Source organism: Scyliorhinus torazame, chromosome 12 (genome assembly GCF_047496885.1).
Source record: "Scyliorhinus torazame isolate Kashiwa2021f chromosome 12, sScyTor2.1, whole genome shotgun sequence".
NCBI lineage: Eukaryota > Metazoa > Chordata > Chondrichthyes > Carcharhiniformes > Scyliorhinidae > Scyliorhinus > Scyliorhinus torazame.
Genome location: NC_092718.1, coordinates 96,170,741 through 96,188,973, shown reverse-complemented (window position 1 = coordinate 96,188,973; position 18,233 = coordinate 96,170,741). Strand labels below are relative to the sequence as shown.

The 18,233-nt window shown below is 53.5% G+C and overlaps 1 protein-coding gene across 4 annotated transcripts in view; it reads right to left on the bottom strand.

The window, feature by feature from the left end:
- Positions 1 to 18,233, bottom strand: part of LOC140386578 (hepatic and glial cell adhesion molecule-like) — a 103,383-nt gene that overhangs the window by 59,913 nt on the left and 25,237 nt on the right. For 2 of the 4 annotated variants that reach the window (XM_072469019.1, XM_072469022.1), the window contains exons 1-2: positions 16,555 to 16,818; positions 9,169 to 9,234 (exon numbers count right to left, since the gene is read on the bottom strand). The exons of 1 other annotated variant lie outside the window; for it this stretch is intronic. The gene's annotated coding sequence lies outside the window, so the exon portion shown is untranslated. Of the gene's footprint in view, positions 1 to 9,168; positions 9,235 to 16,554; positions 16,819 to 18,233 lie in introns of those variants that run through there. One more of the 4 variants, XM_072469020.1, reaches the window with a different exon arrangement.

Below are 18,233 nucleotides of genomic sequence, written 5' to 3'. Positions count from 1 at the left end.
GGGAGAGCGAGGGACAGTGGGAGAGCGAGGGACAGTGGGAGAGCGAGGGCCAGTGGGAGAGCGAGGGACAGTGGGAGAGCGAGGGACAGTGGGAGAGCGAGGGACAGTGGGAGAGCGAGGGACAGTGGGAGAGCGAGGGACAGTGGGAGAGCGAGGGACAGTGGGAGAGCGAGGGACAGTGGGAGAGCGAGGGACAGTGGGAGAGCGAGGGACAGTGGGAGAGCGAGGGACAGTGGGAGAGCGAGGGACAGTGGGAGAGTTAAAGGGAATGGGAGAATGAGTGAGAGAGTGGGGGAGCGAGAGAGAGAGTGGGAGAATGAGAGCGAGGGGAACAGTGAGAGAGCAGGGGAGAGAATGGGAAAGTGGGAGAGCGCGAGAGAGTGGGAGAGCGCGAGAGAGTGGGAGAGCGCAAGAGAGTGGGAGAGCGCGAGAGAGCGGGAGAGCGCGAGAGAGCGGGAGAGCGCGAGAGAGCGCGAGAGCGCGAGAGAGCGGGAGAGCGCGAGAGAGCGGGAGAGCGGGAGAGCGCGAGAGAGTGGGAGAGCGAGAGAGAGTGGGAGAGCGAGAGAGAGTGGGAGAGCGAGAGAGAGTGGGAGAGCGAGAGAGAGTGGGAGAGCGAGGGACAGTGGGAGAGCGAGGGACAGTGGGAGAGTTAAAGGGAATGGGAGAATGAGTGAGAGAGTGGGGGAGCGAGAGAGAGAGTGGGAGAATGAGAGCGAGGGGAACAGTGAGAGAGCAGGGGAGAGAATGGGAAAGTGGGAGAGCGCGAGAGAGTGGGAGAGCGCGAGAGAGTGGGAGAGCGCGAGAGAGTGGGAGAGCGCGAGAGAGTGGGAGAGCGCGAGAGAGTGGGAGAGCGCGAGAGAGTGGGAGAGCGCGAGAGAGTGGGAGAGCGCGAGAGAGCGGGAGAGCGCGAGAGAGCGGGAGAGCGGGAGAGCGCGAGAGAGCGGGAGAGCGCGAGAGAGCGGGGAGAGCGCGAGAGCGCGAGAGCGCGAGAGAGCGCGAGAGAGCGCGAGAGAGTGGGAGAGCGCGAGAGAGCGGGAGAGCGAGAGAGAGTGGGAGAGCGAGGGACAGTGGGAGAGCGAGGGACAGTGGGAGAGTTAAAGGGAATGGGAGAATGAGTGAGAGAGTGGGAGAGCGAGAGAGAGTGGGAGAGCGAGAGAGAGTGGGAGAGCGAGAGAGAGTGGGAGAGCGAGAGAGAGTGGGAGAGCGAGAGAGAGTGGGAGAGCGAGAGAGAGTGGGAGAGCGAGAGAGAGTGGGAGAGCGAGAGAGAGTGGGAGAGCGAGAGAGAGTGGGAGAGCGAGAGAGAGTGGGAGAGCGAGAGAGAGTGGGAGAGCGAGGGACAGTGGGAGAGCGAGGGACAGTGGGAGAGCGAGGGACAGTGGGAGAGCGAGGGACAGTGGGAGAGCGAGGGACAGTGGGAGAGCGAGGGACAGTGGGAGAGCGAGGGACAGTGGGAGAGCGAGGGACAGTGGGAGAGCGAGGGACAGTGGGAGAGCGAGGGACAGTGGGAGAGTTAAAGGGAATGGGAGAATGAGTGAGAGAGTGGGGGAGCGAGAGAGAGAGTGGGAGAATGAGAGCGAGGGGAACAGTGAGAGAGCAGGGGAGAGAATGGGAAAGTGGGAGAGCGCGAGAGAGTGGGAGAGCGCGAGAGAGTGGGAGAGCGCGAGAGAGTGGGAGAGCGCGAGAGAGCGGGAGAGCGCGAGAGAGCGGGAGAGCGCGAGAGCGCGAGAGAGCGCGAGAGAGCGGGAGAGCGCGAGAGCGCGAGAGAGCGGGAGAGCGCGAGAGAGCGGGAGAGCGAGAGAGAGCGGGAGAGCGAGAGAGAGCGGGAGAGCGAGAGAGAGCGGGAGAGCGAGAGAGAGTGGGAGAGCGAGAGAGAGTGGGAGAGCGAGAGAGAGTGGGAGAGCGAGAGAGAGTGGGAGAGCGAGAGAGAGTGGGAGAGCGAGGGACAGTGGGAGAGCGAGGGACAGTGGGAGAGTTAAAGGGAATGGGAGAATGAGTGAGAGAGTGGGGGAGCGAGAGAGAGAGTGGGAGAATGAGAGCGAGGGGAACAGTGAGAGAGCAGGGGAGAGAATGGGAAAGTGGGAGAGCGCGAGAGAGTGGGAGAGCGCGAGAGAGTGGGAGAGCGCGAGAGAGTGGGAGAGCGCGAGAGAGTGGGAGAGCGCGAGAGAGTGGGAGAGCGCGAGAGAGTGGGAGAGCGCGAGAGAGCGGGAGAGCGCGAGAGAGCGGGAGAGCGCGAGAGAGCGGGGAGAGCGCGAGAGAGCGCGAGAGAGCGGGAGAGCGCGAGAGAGCGCGAGAGAGCGCGAGAGCGAGAGAGAGCGAGAGAGAGCGAGAGAGAGCGGGAGAGCGAGGGACAGTGGGAGAGCGAGAGACAGAGTGGGAGAGCGAGAGACAGAGTGGGAGAGCGAGAGACAGAGTGGGAGAGCGAGAGACAGAGTGGGAGAGCGAGAGACAGAGTGGGGGAGAGACAGACAGAGTGGGGGAGAGACAGACAGAGTGGGGGAGAGACAGACAGAGTGGGGGAGCGACAGACAGAGTGGGGGAGCGACAGACAGAGGGGGGGAGAGACAGACAGAGGGGGGGAGAGACAGACAGAGGGGGGGAGAGACAGACAGAGGGGGGGAGAGACAGACAGAGGGGGGGAGAGACAGACAGAGGGGGGGAGAGACAGACAGAGGGGGGGAGAGACAGACAGAGGGGGGGAGAGACAGACAGAGTGGGGGAGAGACAAGACAGAGTGGGGGAGAGACAAGACAGAGTGGGGGAGAGACAAGACAGAGTGGGGGAGAGACAAGACAGAGTGGGGGAGAGACAAGACAGAGTGGGGGAGAGACAGACAGAGTGGGGGAGAGACAGACAGAGTGGGGGCGAGACAGACAGAGTGGGGGAGAGACAGACAGAGTGGGGGAGAGACAGACAGAGTGGGGGAGAGACAGACAGAGTGGGGGAGAGACAGACAGAGTGGGGGAGAGACAGACAGAGTGGGGGAGAGACAGACAGAGTGGGGGAGAGACAGACAGAGTGGGGGAGAGACAGACAGAGTGGGGGAGAGACAGACAGAGTGGGGGAGAGACAGACAGAGTGGGGGAGAGACAGACAGAGTGGGGGAGAGACAGACAGAGTGGGGGAGAGACAGACAGAGTGGGGGAGAGACAGACAGAGTGGGGGAGAGACAGACAGAGTGGGGGAGAGACAGACAGAGTGGGGGAGAGACAGACAGAGTGGGGGAGAGACAGACAGAGTGGGGGAGAGACAGACAGAGTGGGGGAGAGACAGACAGAGTGGGGGAGAGACAGACAGAGTGGGGGAGAGACAGACAGAGTGGGGGAGAGACAGACAGAGTGGGGGAGAGACAGACAGAGTGGGGGAGAGACAGACAGAGTGGGGGAGAGACAGACAGAGTGGGGGAGAGACAGACAGAGTGGGGGAGAGACAGACAGAGTGGGGGAGAGACAGACAGAGTGGGGGAGAGACAGACAGAGTGGGGGAGAGACAGACAGAGTGGGGGAGAGACAGACAGAGTGGGGGAGAGACAGACAGAGTGGGGGAGAGACAGACAGAGTGGGGGAGAGACAGACAGAGTGGGGGAGAGACAGACAGAGTGGGGGAGAGACAGACAGAGTGGGGGAGAGACAGACAGAGTGGGGGAGAGACAGACAGAGTGGGGGAGAGACAGACAGAGTGGGGGAGAGACAGACAGAGTGGGGGAGAGACAGACAGAGTGGGGGAGAGACAGACAGGGTGGGGGAGAGACAGACAGAGTGGGGGAGAGACAGACAGAGTGGGGGAGAGACAGACAGAGTGGGGGAGAGACAGACAGAGTGGGGGAGAGACAGACAGAGTGGGGGAGAGACAGACAGAGTGGGGGAGAGACAGACAGAGTGGGGGAGAGACAGACAGAGTGGGGGAGAGACAGACAGAGTGGGGGAGAGACAGACAGAGTGGGGGAGAGACAGACAGAGTGGGGGAGAGACAGACAGAGTGGGGGAGAGACAGACAGAGTGGGGGAGAGACAGACAGAGTGGGGGAGAGACAGACAGAGTGGGGGAGACAGACAGAGTGGGGGAGAGACAGACAGAGTGGGGGAGAGACAGAGTGGGGGAGAGACAGAGTGGGGGGAGAGACAGAGTGGGGGAGAGACAGAGAGGGAACAGTGAGAGAGGGAGCGAGAGAGGAAAAGTGGGAGATACAGAGAGTGTGAGATATAGAGAGTGGGAGAGTGAGAGATCAGTTACTGTTGCTCTGATAGGGTTAAGGTTATTATCATTTCCAGGAAGCCTCATGTGAGCTCCGCACGAACATGTGAGCCTGTCCTGTTCGGAGCAGGTCATTATCTTGTTTTGTGTTCCCAAATGGCTTATTACCCACTTTAGAGTGACTTGTCAGTGAAATTAGCACCAGGAAATTAGACCAACTATCCTTCAATTCTCCCCCCAACCACTTTCATCGAGTACTCCCAGCTCACATCCTGCATCCATTAACACCAACGAGTTCAAACTGAAATCCTTCACCAGCCATAGACTGACAACTGCACACAATACAAATAAATACTCCCCCGTGTGTATATCAGCATAAACCCACAAATAGGATGGAAATGATTGTGGATTGAACAAGAAGGCAACCTGATATGGGGACATGATTCTCCGACCCCCCGCCAAGTCAGAGAATCGCCGGGGGTCGGCGTGAATCCTGCCCCCGCCGTCCTCTGAATTCTCCGCCCCCCCCCAAATTGCCCCGGCGTGAATCGCGCCGCCCGCCTCGGAGAATGTTGGGGACCAACGCGACTCAATGGGCCCCGGGGCCGCCCAAATTCTCCGGCCCGCGATGGGCCGAAGTCCCGCCCATTCTTTGCCAGTCCCACTGGCGTAAATTGGAGTAGGTCCTTACCGGCGGGACCTGGCGGCGCGGGCGGCCTCCGGGGTTCTTGGGGGGGGGGGGGGAGGAGATCTGGCCTCGGGAGGTGCCCCCACGGTGGCCTGGCCTGCGATCGGGGCCCACCGATCCCTGGGCGGGGCCTGTGCCGTGGCGGCTCTCTATTGTTCCGGACCGGCGGATGTAGCAGTCCGCCATTGCCAGTGCGGAAACAAAGCCCTCTGAGCAGGCACGGGGATGGCACCAGCACATGCTGGCACTCCCGCGCATGCGCCAAGGAAAACTGGCCGAGTACCCGAAGGAGTGGTTCTAACCACATAATCGGCCGGCGGTAAACGGCCGGTGACGGCTGCGGAAACAGTCTGCGGCTGCCCTGGTAGGGAGCGGGGCGATCGATCACTGGGGGCCTCATGGACGGCCAGCGGGGCGATCGGGCCTCACAGGCCCGTGGGTGCACGTGATCCCGGGGGGACCTACATTTTTGCAGCTGCTCCGCAGTCCGAGTCTGTCAGGCCGCCGCCGTGCGCATACGCGGATTCCCGACCGGAAGTGCAGGGCTCCGTATCCGCAGCCAGAGCTGCGAGAAGCACTCCGGGGCCCTGCTAGCCCCCCTGCAGGTAGGAGAATCTTAAGGAAAGTCCAGAGTGAATTACCAGCGTTTCTACGCTGACATGAGGACATAGCCCCATTTTTGGAAAATCCCGCCCCATATCTATCCATCTGTCTATCTATCCCTTGCTCTCTCTTACTCAATCTATTTATATTTTATCTTTTTGGGGCGGCACGGTGGCACAGTGGGTTAGCCCTGCAGCCTCACACCCGCTGAGGTACCAGGTTCGATCCCGGCTCTGGGTCACTGTCCGTGTGGAGTTTTCACATTATCCCCGTGTCTGAGTGGGTTTCATCCCCACAACCCAAAGATGTGCAGGATAGGTGGATTGGCCACGCTAAATTGCCCCATAATTGGAAAAAATTAATTGGGTAAACTAAATTTTAAAAGAAATATATATATTTTATCTTTTCCACTGTCCCTCTCTCTCTTTATCTATTTCTCTCTCTCTCACTCACTATCTGTCCATCTCTCCCTTTATCTCTCCCACTCTCCCATTCTCTATCTAACTCTCTATCTATCTCTAGCCAGTGAATGTATGGTCATGTGAACGTTTTTCTATTTTTTTTACACAGTGAGTTATGACCTGGGAAGTCAATTCGATAGTAACTTGCAAAAATAAATATATTTGAAGGGGCAAAATTGGCAGGAACCATTTGGGTAAGAGAAGCAGGGGTGTTCGGACCAATCCAATAGATCTTTCAAAGAGCCGGCACAGACATGGGCAGAATGGCCTCCTTCTGTGCTGTAAGGTTTGAAGATTTAATGAAGGATATCATCGAGCAATTCTGCTTCACCTCAAAGTATTTGATCAGCAAGCAGAGAGAAAGGGTCACGTTTACTGATGTGCACTGTGTGAATGAACAGACCAAGGTACAGACACACAGAGATGATTATCTATGTGCTGTAAAAATCCTGCCTCATGAGAAACCTTTTGGCTTCACCACACACCACAACCCCTGCTCCACCCCCAAAGATTAGGCCTCTCCTGGGAGAGGTAAATATTCAACAAAAAAAAACCCAGATCACATACCCTTCAATCACAGACACAGACTCAGTTTCTATAGATTAAGCAATTTGTCCTTTCTGGTTGGCAAGCAGCCATAAATCATCAATGGTTAAAGTCTCAGTTAGATACAGACTAACGCTCCCTCTGCACTGTCCCCTATCAAACACTCCTGGGACAGGTTACAGTACAGGGCTAGATCCAGAGTAAAGCTCCCTCCACACTGTCCCTATCAAACACTCCCAGGACAGGTACAGCACGGGGTTAGATACAGAGTAAAGCTCCCTCTACACTGTCCCTATCAAACACTACCAGGACAGGTACAGCACAGGGCTAGGTATAGATTAAGAGCTCCTTCTGCAGAGTAAAGCACCCTCTACACTGTCCCTATCAAACACTCCCAGGGCAGATACAGCACGGGGTTAGATACAGAGTAAAGCTCCCTCTACACTGTCCCCATCAAACACTCCCAGGGCAGATACAGCACGGGGTTAGATACAGAGTAAAGCTCCCTCTACACTGTCCCCATCAAACACTCCCAGGACAGTTACAGCACAGGGTTAGATACAGAGTAAAGCTCCCTCTACACTGTCCCCATCAAACACTCCAGGGCAGGTACAGCACGGGGTTAGATACAGAGTAAAGCTCCCTCTACACTGTCCCCACACAAACACTCCCAGGACAGGTACAGTACGGGGTTAGATACAGAATAAAGCACCCTCTACACTGTCCCCATCCAACACTCCCCAAGACAGGCACTGTATGGAGTTAGATACAGAGTAAAGCTCCTTCTACACTGTCCCCATCAAACACTCCCAGGACAGGTACAGCACGGGGTTAGATACAGAGTAAAGCTCCCTCTACACTGTCCCCATCAAACACTCCCAGGACAGGTACAACACGGGGTTAGATACAGAGTAAAGCTCCCTCTACACTGTCCCCATCAAACACTCCCAGGACAGGTACAGCACGGGGTTAGATACAGAGTAAAGCTCCCTCTCGATTGAGGAATAAGAAAGAAAAATCAGGAGTGCTGGAGCGCGAGGCTGCATCATCCAACCAGATATGGAAGAGATGGAGGATCTGGGAGAGGAATAAAGGTTCTGAAAAGAAGTGGGGTGTGAGGAAGTACAGCCGATGTCACTGTGGAAGCTGTGATGATACATCAGATTTCAAACTGGGCATCCATTTGCTCTTATACCAAACAATCGCTGGTGGGTAGACCAGGGGCGCGGTCTCCGCTCGCAGGAGGACAGAGTGTCCGCGTCGTCGTGAACGCCGTTGCGTTTCACACATTCGTGTGTGTGGGGGGGGGCGGGGGGGTGGGTGGGGGGGGGGGGGGGGGGGGGGGGGAGTGGCCGGCCCGCCAATTGTTGGGCCCCAATCGCGAGCCAGACCCATCGGAGCACCCCCCCCCCCACCCCACCCACACACAGGCCGCCATCCCGACCCTTTGCGCAGAGTTCCCGCCGGCAGCAACCAGGTAGTGAACGTGCCGGTGGGACTCTGCTTTATCCGCAGCGGCTGTTCGGCACATCCGGGCCGGAGAATCGGCAGCCCGGCCTCGTACAGCGGCCCACGACCGGCGTGACGCCAAACGCGCCGGCACAGATTCTCCGTGCCTGAGTATCGCGCTGCTGGCATCAGGGCAGCGTGGCGTAGTTGTGCGATTCTGCGGCCCAGCGCTGGGCTGGAGAATCGCGCCCCAGGTGTGAATGGCAGCAGCGGAATTGGCACCATTAGCCGTCTCTCTAAAAAAAAATGGGAGCAGTGGATATAAACCAGAATTGTTCAACTTGACATTGAGTGCGGAAGCTGCAAGTGCCCAGTCAAAAGGTTGAGGTGGGTTGTTCCTCCAACTTGCAATGAGCTCCATCGCATGCCGAAGGCAAGAGAGAGGTCAGGGTGGGAGTGGGGCGTAGAACTAAAATGACCGATGATGGGAAGCTGGGGGAGTCAGGCCTGTGGTCCTTTGTTTCCCCTGTATTGTTGATTGGATTTGGGCGTCGCTGGGCTGGGCCAGCATTTGATGCCCACCCTAATTGTCCTTGAACTGAGTAGTTTGTTGGGCTATTTCGGGGGGCGGGGGAGAAGTTCTGAGTTGACCATATTGCCTTGGGTCGAGAGTCACATGTAGGCCAGACAGGGTAAGGACGGTAGATTTCCATTCCCTAAAGGAACCAGATGGGTCTTTTTTAATGACAATCGAAAATAGTTTCATGGTGACCGCTACAGAGATTGGATGGCTTGTGATGCAGTGGGCTAGTGTGTGCCTGCCTCTCAGCCAGAAGCTGCAGGTTTGAGTCCCACCCTCGGACTTGGTGGCCAAGGAAGGTGCGTTCATACGCGGTCAAACAAGTTGGGTGCGTCAACCTGCAAATTCTTCCACAAATGCCAAAGGCTGTCAGTGAGAGTGGGAGAGCCTCCTGCTCAGCCGCACTTGACGTGGAGTGGCGCCCCTGAAGTTAAAAGCCCACAGCTACAGGCTGGGGACTTGTGCCAGGAATTGCTATGGGGCAGACTGATGTTTGCCTTAGTGCACGACTAAATACGGGAACAGAATTAGAATTACTGAGATTGGCTTTCTATAATTCCAGATTTAAAGAATTGAGTTTACATTCCACCAGCTGCCGTGGTGGGATCAGACCCGTGCCCCACCGAGCATTAAAATAAAAGCAAAAAATACCGCAATGCTGGAGATCCAAAATAAAGACAGAAAGTGCTGGGAAATCTCAGAAGGCCTGGTTAGCGTCTGTGGAGAGAGATAAAAACAGAGTTAACACTCCGAGTGGCTTGTCGCCAAAGCTGGAGAGAGAGAGAGACAAATGTGTTTTGTTTTCATATCTCTCTGAGCCCTGCGGAGGTTTTTCCCCCCCCGCCCCCCCCCCCCCAGTATTTTCCGTCTGTTTTCCCCAGGGAATTAGCCTGAGTCCAGTGGTATTACCACCAGGCCACCACCTCCCCTGATGCAGAAGTGGGATCACCCAGTTTGTGATCGTTCTGCCTGAGGAGGAGAGGAGGATGTCACTTCTGCCTGCGGTTGTGTGGAATCCCTAATGCCAGGCCTGGTGGCGTTCAAAACAAAAAGCCTGAGAGTTTTTCTCAAGCCGTGGGGCCCCAGACCGAAATATCCCTTTTTAATTCTGGTTCCCTTGCCTGCTTCTTTTCTCGTCTCCTCCCAGTTCCTCATCTCGAGTATCGATCTTGTTTGCCTCAGTACAGATTCCTGGACATAAGTTAATGGTGAGTCATCGAGTTGGAAGTGAGTCAGCTTGCCGGGATCTCTTAAGTCAAGCAGTTTGGGGGATTTTCTGGTGGGTTTTTCTAACCTGAGCGAATTCCATTGGGAGAGCCCTGGCAAGTTCCACGGAATAGGTCCGTGGTAACGTTGTGGCGATGCTGACGGTAATCGGTAGGCCTGAGCTGACCATCCTCCTGGTCCATGACTCACGTGTAGACCAAGCTGGGTAAGGGTCGGCAGATTCCGTTCCCTAAAGGGATATCAGTGAACCTGACATAGTTTTTAAAATGCTGCACCCCTACCCCACAAAATAATTTTTAAAAACTGTCTATGGGGGAAGACTGGGTTATTTCCCGAGAGCAGACAAGGGTGAGGGGAGATTTAAAAGACGCATTCAAAATCATGAAGGGTTTCTCCAGGCGAAATAAAGAGGAACTAGTTTGAACAGCTGAAGGATCGATAAACAGAGTAATTGGCACATTGGGGACGAAAGTTAGGAGGAAGTGTTAACTTATATAACGGATTATTTGGATTTACAAGGCCGCTTCTAGTCGAGGCCATGGATACATGTTCAACAGGAGCCTTCGAAAGGGGGAATTGAATAAATAGTCGAAGGTGGGGACAATTCTGCCGATGCAAGGAACAAGTGGGGGACAAACTGAATTGAAATGCATAGGCTTGATGGGCTGAATGGCCTCCTTCTCGACTGTACTGCTCTGCATTCCATGAATTGCACATCATGCGTTGTGCGCACACAGGATATGCTGGCATCATAGCTAGCTTCCTTAGCCAGTAATACAGCGAGTTGGGCAAATAATTCAGTGACTATCCCTGTAAGGCAGTCTGAGAGTTGGAATGGAATCCAAAGTTTAATAAGGTTTTCAGGAAGCTGTAAGGTTGTTGTTGATACACCAACTGCTTTGGCAATATCCATTTAGGGCAGGAAACCTGCCATCCTTACCCAATTCCTTAGAACATAAGGTCAGTAGTGGAGATGTTCGCTGTGACTGCAGAATGTTCAGCACCATTCACCACTCCTCAGAAATGTCCAAATGCAGTAAAAGCTGGACAATATCTAGGCCTTGGTTGACAAGTGGCAAGTAACATTCGCACCTACAAGTACCAGGCAATGGAGTGAATGGTCGCACACAGGGCAGCTCCAGCTCAATGGCATTGGTTTGGGCACTTTATACCCATTAGTGGGTAGTTCCGGCAGAAAAGTGGTGTGGAAGGTGTAGGGGAAGAGGTTCTCTCCAAGATTAGCATGTCTACTGACTACCAGGCCTGGCAAAAGTGGGCTACGATGCACAGGTGGAATCGGACAACTTTAGTGGAGGAGGCTAAGGGGGATTTTAAGACGTGGGACACTTTGCACTTGATGCTGGCAGGGAGGGTACAGGTGGTAAAGATGAATGTGTTGCCAAGGTTTTTCAGAACCTCCCCGATCTTCCTGTTTGTGGGCCTGGATGAGCTGCAGGCAGGTTTGAGTTGCCGAGGGGCAGTGAGTTTAGATATCTGTAGGTGTGGGACTTTGTGCGTAAGGAGTGGAGTGTGTTTCCAAAGCTGCCGGAATACACTCTGTTGGAGAAACTGCTGCTCCCGGATGAGTTGGGGAGGGCAGGATTGGAGATATCTAAGGGTGGTTGTGGGAGCAAGTGGCGAGGATCAAGAATAAATGGGAGGAGGAGTTTGGGCGCTGTGGTGTGAGGCGATGCAGCGGGTGAACTCACTTCCTCCTGCTTGAGGATGAGCTTGATTCAGTTCACAGTTGTGGATAAGGTATATGACTTGAGCGAGGGTGAGTGGGTTCTTCAAGGGGGTGACCGATGGGTGAGAAATGTGGGCGGAGGACGGCCAATGATGCACATATGTCCTGGGGCTGCGAGAAACTGGAGAGCTATTGAGAGGCAGTGTTTGGGACGCTATCTAAGAAAGTGGGAGTGGAGGTCAGGCCAGACGCAATGGTGCCGATTTTGGGGGTATCGGAAGTGCTGGAGCTTCTGGAGGGGAGAAAGCCAATGTTGTGGCCTTCGCCTTTCTGATGGTCCGGTGAAGGATCCTGTTAAATTGGAGGTCGGATACGCCGCCAAGGGTGGCAGCTTGGCTGGGGGATTTGTCCCACTTTCTCCGGTTAAAGTAGCTAAGTTTGAGTTGAGGGGGTCAGTGGAGGGCTTCGAGTTGCGTGAGGGTTGTTCATGACACTATTTGAGGAATTGTTTGTCGCGGGGAGTGGCAGGGGAGGCATAAAATGCGAAAAGTTGTACAAACTGTGGCGGTTGATTGTATGGAGTGTGAAATTTATATTTTGTTGTTGTTACATGTGTTTGAAATAAATATCTTCCAAAAAAAAATCAAATGCCAAGCAATGGCCATCTCCATCAAAAGAGGATCTAACCATCGTCCCTTTATATTCAATGGCATCACCATCGCCGAACATGAACATACTGGGGGTTACCATTGACCAGAAACTGAACTGGACTCAGCCATATAAATACTGTGGCTGCAGGAGCAAGTCAGAGGCTAGGAATCCTGCGGTAAGGAACTCTCCCCTGACTCCCCAAAGCCTGTCCACCAGCTACAAGGCACAAGTCAGGAATATTTTCCATTTGCCTGGACGAGTGCAGCTCCAACAATACTCAAGAAGCTCGAAAACATCCAGGGCAAAGCAGCCGGCTTGATTGATCCCCCTTCCACAAACATTCACTCCCTCCATATCCGATAAAGAGTGGCAGCCACAAGAACAATCTACAAGATGCACTGCAGGAACTCACCGAGGCTCCTGAGGCAGCACATTCCAAACCCAGGACCACTACCACCTGGAACAGTGGCTAGCACTACTGCCTCACAGCGCCAGGGACCTGAGTTCGATTCTGGCCTTGGAGGACTGTCTGTGCGGAGTTTGCTCTTTCTCCTCGTGTCTGTCTTGGTTTCATTTGGGTGCTCCAGTTTCCTCCCATAGTCCAAAGATGTGCAGGGTCGGTGGATTGGCCATGACCAATGCATGGGGTTACTGGGATAGGGCGGGGGAGTAGGCCGAGGTAGTGTGTTCTTTTAGAGGGCCGGTGCAGACTCAATTGTCCAAATGGCTTCCTTCTGCACTGTAGGGATTCTATTAGATTCCAGGGATAGAAGGACAAGGGCACAGATACCTGGGAACATCACCACCTGGAGGTTTCCCTCCAAGACACTCGCCATCCCAACTTGGAAATATATTGGCCGTTCCTACAGTGTTGCTGGAATTCCCTCCCCAACAGCACTGTGGGGTACCTACACCTCAGGGACTGCAGCAGCTGAAGAAGGCAGCTCACCACCACTCAAGGGGAAATTAGGGATTGGCTAAATGTTGGGCCTAGCCAGTGAAGCCCACATCCTATGAATGGTTAAAAAAAAACGAAACGACCATTTGAAGAGACCCAACAACACACTTATTTACGATTTTGGTTCGCAAAGGCCCACACTCTTACAAAAGGATGAGTTATAAATGTCAGCCTTAGGGGCAGCACGGTGGCGCACTGGTTAGCACTGCTGCCTCACTGCATCACGGTCCCAGGTTCGATCCCGGCTCTGGGTCACTGTCCGTGTGGAGTTTGCACATTTTCCCCGTGTTTGCGTGGGTTTCGCCCCCACATTCCAAATATTGTGCAAGGTAGCTGGATTGGCCATGCTAAATTGCCCCTTAATTGGAAAAAATTAATTGGGTACTCTAAATTTAAAAAAAAAAAATCAATAAATGCCAGCCTTGCCAACACTGCCCATAATCTAAGATTTTTAATGTACTCTGAGCATAACCTGTAACAGACTTTAATGTCTAGCCTCGATGTTGCTGGGAGGAGAGGTGGAAAACAAGGATATAGGCAGGAAATATCTGGGAATGAAGGAGGGAGAGTGATAGGGAGACGGTAAAAGATGGAGGTTGAGGAAATAATTAGCTGAGAGAGAGTGAGAGAAACACGGCAGTAAGTAGAGAATGGGAAAGACCCAGAATATTGCAGTTGCTTCCTCTCCATTCTGTCTGGGCCCCTCTGTTGCAAAAAAAACCCCAGGCCGTCCAATTGTTCCTCATGAATAAAATACTCCAGCCCAGTCAACCCTCTCTGCCATCCCCCTCTGTACCCTCTCTAGTACAGTCACTTCCTTCCCATAACACGGTGGCAAGAACTCCAGACAGTACTCCAGCTGTGGTCTAACCAATGTTTATACAGTTCCAGCATCACATCCCAGCTCTTGTATTCGATACAACAGCCAATAAGAGGAAAGAATCCCGCATTCCAAACCACGTTATTCACCTGCCACCGTCAGGGACCTATGGACATGCATTCCAAGGTCCCTCGGTGTCTCTCACCCTCTAAGGATCCCACCATTTCTTGCCTTGTCCAGCCTCCACAGCCTGGGACCACACACTTCTCCAGGTGGAATTTCATTGGTCATTATTCCATCCATTGCTACCTTCCTGGGGGCTCCTCCTCACAATCAACCACACAGCCAATCTTCTGGTCATCTGCAATCTTTTGACCATGAAACCCCCCCTTACATTGAAGTGAAATTAATTGACCTATATAATGATAAGGAGAGAGAGACTGAACAAAAATAAAACAAAATAAAGATGTGATGGGGAAATGCAGGTCGAGGCAGAGGAAGGGAAGAGAGACGATGGGGAAAACAGATAGGAAGCAGAGCAGTATCTCTGTAACCGCCTCCAGAAATGACAACCCTCCCTATCTCTGTAACCTATCTCTATAACCTCCTCCAGAACCTATAACCCTCCCTATCTCTGTATCCCCCTCCAGCCTCTAAAATCTCCCCAGCTCTGTAACCTCTTCCAGCCCCTAAAATCTCCTGATCTCTGTAACCTCCTCCAGTCCCTACAACCCTCACTCTCCCTGTAACCTCCTCCAGCCCCTACATCTCTCCCTATCTCTGTAATCTCCTCCAGTCTCTACAACCTCCCCTATTTCTGTAACCTCTTCCAGCCTCTATAACTCTCCCTCTCCCTGTAATCACCTCCAGTCAAACCAACCCTCCCTATCTACATTCCCTCCTCCAGCCCTTACAATCCTCGTCTCTGTAACATCCTGCAGCTCCTACAACCCTCCCTATCCCTGTAACCTCCTCCAGCCCCTAGAATCCTCCCTATCGCTGAAAACTCGGCAGCTTCTACTATCCTATCTCTGTAATCAATCGAGGCATGGATTACACAAGGAGGGAGGTCGTGATGGAGCTGTATAGAACTTTGGTAAGGTCACAACTGGAGTAGCGTGCAATTCTGGCTGCCACATTATAGGAAGGATGTAATTACACTGGAAGAGGTGCAGAGGAGATTCACCAGAATGTTGCCTGGGGCGAAACATTTAAGTTATAAAGAGAGGTTGGATAGGCTTTTGCTGTTTTCTCTGGTGCAGAGAAGACTGAGGGGTGACCTGATTGAAGTATACAAGAATCTGAGGTGCATGGACAGGGTGGATAGGGAGCAGCTGTTCTCCATGGCTGAAGGGTCAGTTAAGAGGGGACACAAGTTCAAAGTGAGGGATGGGAGGTTTAGGGGGGATTTGACGAAAACTATTTTACCCAAAGAATATGATGGTCTGGAATGCACTGCCTGGAAGGGTGGTAGAGACGGGATGCCTCACATCCTTTAAAAAGTACCTGGATGAGTGCTTGGCACACTATACCATTGAAGGCTATGGGCAAAGTGCTGGCCAGTGGGATTCGGTGGGCAGTTCAGGGTCTTTCATGTGTCAGTGCAGACTCGATGAGCCAAAGGGTCTCTTCTGCACTGTAGTATTCTGTGGTTCTGTGACCTTCTCCAGCCCCTACAATCATAAAATCCCTATAGTGCAGAAGGAGGCCATTCGGCCCATTGAGTCTACACCAACCCTCCAAAAGAGCACCCTACCGAGGCCCAATCCCGCACCCGATACCCCATAACCCCAACTAACCTGGAGACATGAAGGGGCAATTTAGCATGGCCAAGCCACCTAACTTGCACCTCTCTGGACTGTGGGGGAAACCAGAGCTCCCGTAGGAAACCCACGCAGACACGGGAGAACATGTAAACTCCACACAGGCTGTCACCTAAGAGCGGAATTGAACCCGGGTCCCTGGCACTGTAGGCAGCAGTGCTAACCACTGCACCACCCTGCCCCCCCCCCATCTCTGTAACCTCCTGCAGCTCCTACAACCCTCCCTATGTCTGTAACATCCTCCAACTCTCCCTATCTCTGTAAACTCCTCCGGTCTTACAACTCTCTAAGATCTCTGCCCTCTTCTAATTCTGGCCCCTTGAGCAACCTCCGACTCCCATCGCTCTGCTACTGGTGATTGTGCCTTCAGCTTCCTTGGCGGGGTGGATGGGGTTGGGGGGGGGGGGGGGTGAAATCCCTCAGTTCTGTTGCTTCGCATGGAGTTATTCACCCCACTGATCAAGCACAGTCTGTTTCACCAGCAATAACATCCTCACTTAGCAGCCTTTAACACTAGAAAGTTTGTTCGCAATATGGGCTGTCCGGAGGTTAACAGCCAATGAGATGGGGCGGTACGGTAGCATAGTGGTTAGCATTGTTGCTTCACAGCGCCAGGGTACCAGGTTCGATTCCCGGCTTGGGTCACTGTCTGTGCGGAGTCTGCACGTTCTCCCCGTGTCTGCGTGGGTTTCCTCCAGGTGCTCAGGTTTCCTCCCACAAGCCCCGAAAGACTTGCTGTCAGGTAATTTGGACATTCTGAATTCTCCCTCAGTGTACCCGAACAGGCACTGAATGTGGCGACTAGGGGCTTTTCACAGTAACTTTATTGCAGTGTTAATGTAAGCCCACTTGTGACAATAAAGATTATTACCTTATAGTGTTGTCACTCCTGTCGTCTATTATGTTGACAGATTACTGTTTCAAAGCGAATTGGTGTGCTGTCTCCATCCGTCACTTCGTCCAGCCACTGTACACTTACTGCTCCTTCCAAAGAGTATTAATTGTCTTTCTCTGATCGGCAGTGAACTATTTGAAACCCTGCGTTGACTGTACAAAGCATCGGCACCTTGGATGAATGTGCCCCAACCGCCCTGCACCATCTGCAGCTACTTACCATCACCCTGCCGAGAGCGACAGTGAGTGGCCCTGGCAGCCTGGGTGGCCCCCTGACACGTCCGCCACAGGGCACGAGGGTGTGACGTTTGTGATGCTGCAGGGAGGCGTGGGCGAGGTGCGGGGCTCATGTGGAAGTGCCCGAGGCTCCCAAAGCACAGTCACGGGGGGCTTGTGCCCACGTGGGCTCTGCTGCAGCTATTCCCACCGCGGCGCCCTCGCCACACAGTGTGATCGCTGCAACGCTAAGCTCTGACATTTTGCAAACAAGGACAAAACAGCAGGGCCACTATTCACTGTCAACAGTGCTTGCAAGATGCATAACAAGGCTGCTGCAAAGTTCTGATAAGGGACAATCGAAACAGCGTCTGTTTACTGGTCATAAATAGCTCAACTTCCTGAAACCAAAGTGGTAACTTCCACAAAGGTTCTCTCTGCGCTATACAGAGATTACAGGATGACTCGAAACACCTGGAATGGCTTGTCAATGAAATAACCCCAATTTGTGCAATCAAATTGCATTCCAAAGAATCCCAAACTCTGCTTCATTATTCGCTCACGCACGTTTATTTAAACGTCCTACATTAGCAAATGGAAATCTTCATAAGATCACAACATTTAACTCAATATTGTACCCGTCAAACAGTCCCAGGACAGGTACAGCATGGGGTTAAATACAAGGGAAAATCCCCAGCAATCTGACCAGTATTGAAAGACTGCTGCACTGTCAGAGGGTCAGTATTGAGGGTGTGCTCCACTGTCAGGGGTTAATACTCTGAGGCAGTGCTGCACTGGCAGAGGATTAGTACTGAGGGAGTGCTGCACTGTCAGAGGGTCAGTACTGAGGGAGTGCTCCACTGTCAGGGGTTAATACTCTGAGGCAGTGCTGCACTGGCAGAGGATTAGTACTGAGGAAGTGCTGCACTGTCAGAGGGTCAGGACTGAGGGAGTGCTGCACTGTCAGGGCCAGTATTGAGGGAGTGCTGCACTGGCTGAGGGTCATTACTGAGGGAGAGCTGATCTGTCACAAGAACAAAGAAAAGTACAGCACAGGAACAGGCCCTTCGGCCCTCCAAGCCCATGCCGACCATACTGCCCGACTAAACTACAATCTTCTACACTTCCTGGGTCCGTATCCCTCTATTCCCATCGTATTCATGTATTTGTCAAGGTGCCCTTTAAATGCCACTATCGTCCCTGCTTCCACCACCTCCTCTGGCAGCGAGTTCCAGGCACTCATTACCCTCTGTGTAAAAAAACTTGCTTCGTACATCTCCTCTAAACATTCCCCCTTGCACCTTAAACCTATGCACCCTAGTAATCAACCCCTCCACCCTGGGGAAAAGCCTCTGACTATCCATTCTGTCTATGCCCCTCATAATTTTGTAGACCTCTATCAGGTCGCCCCTCAACCTCCGTCGTTCCAGTGAGAACAAA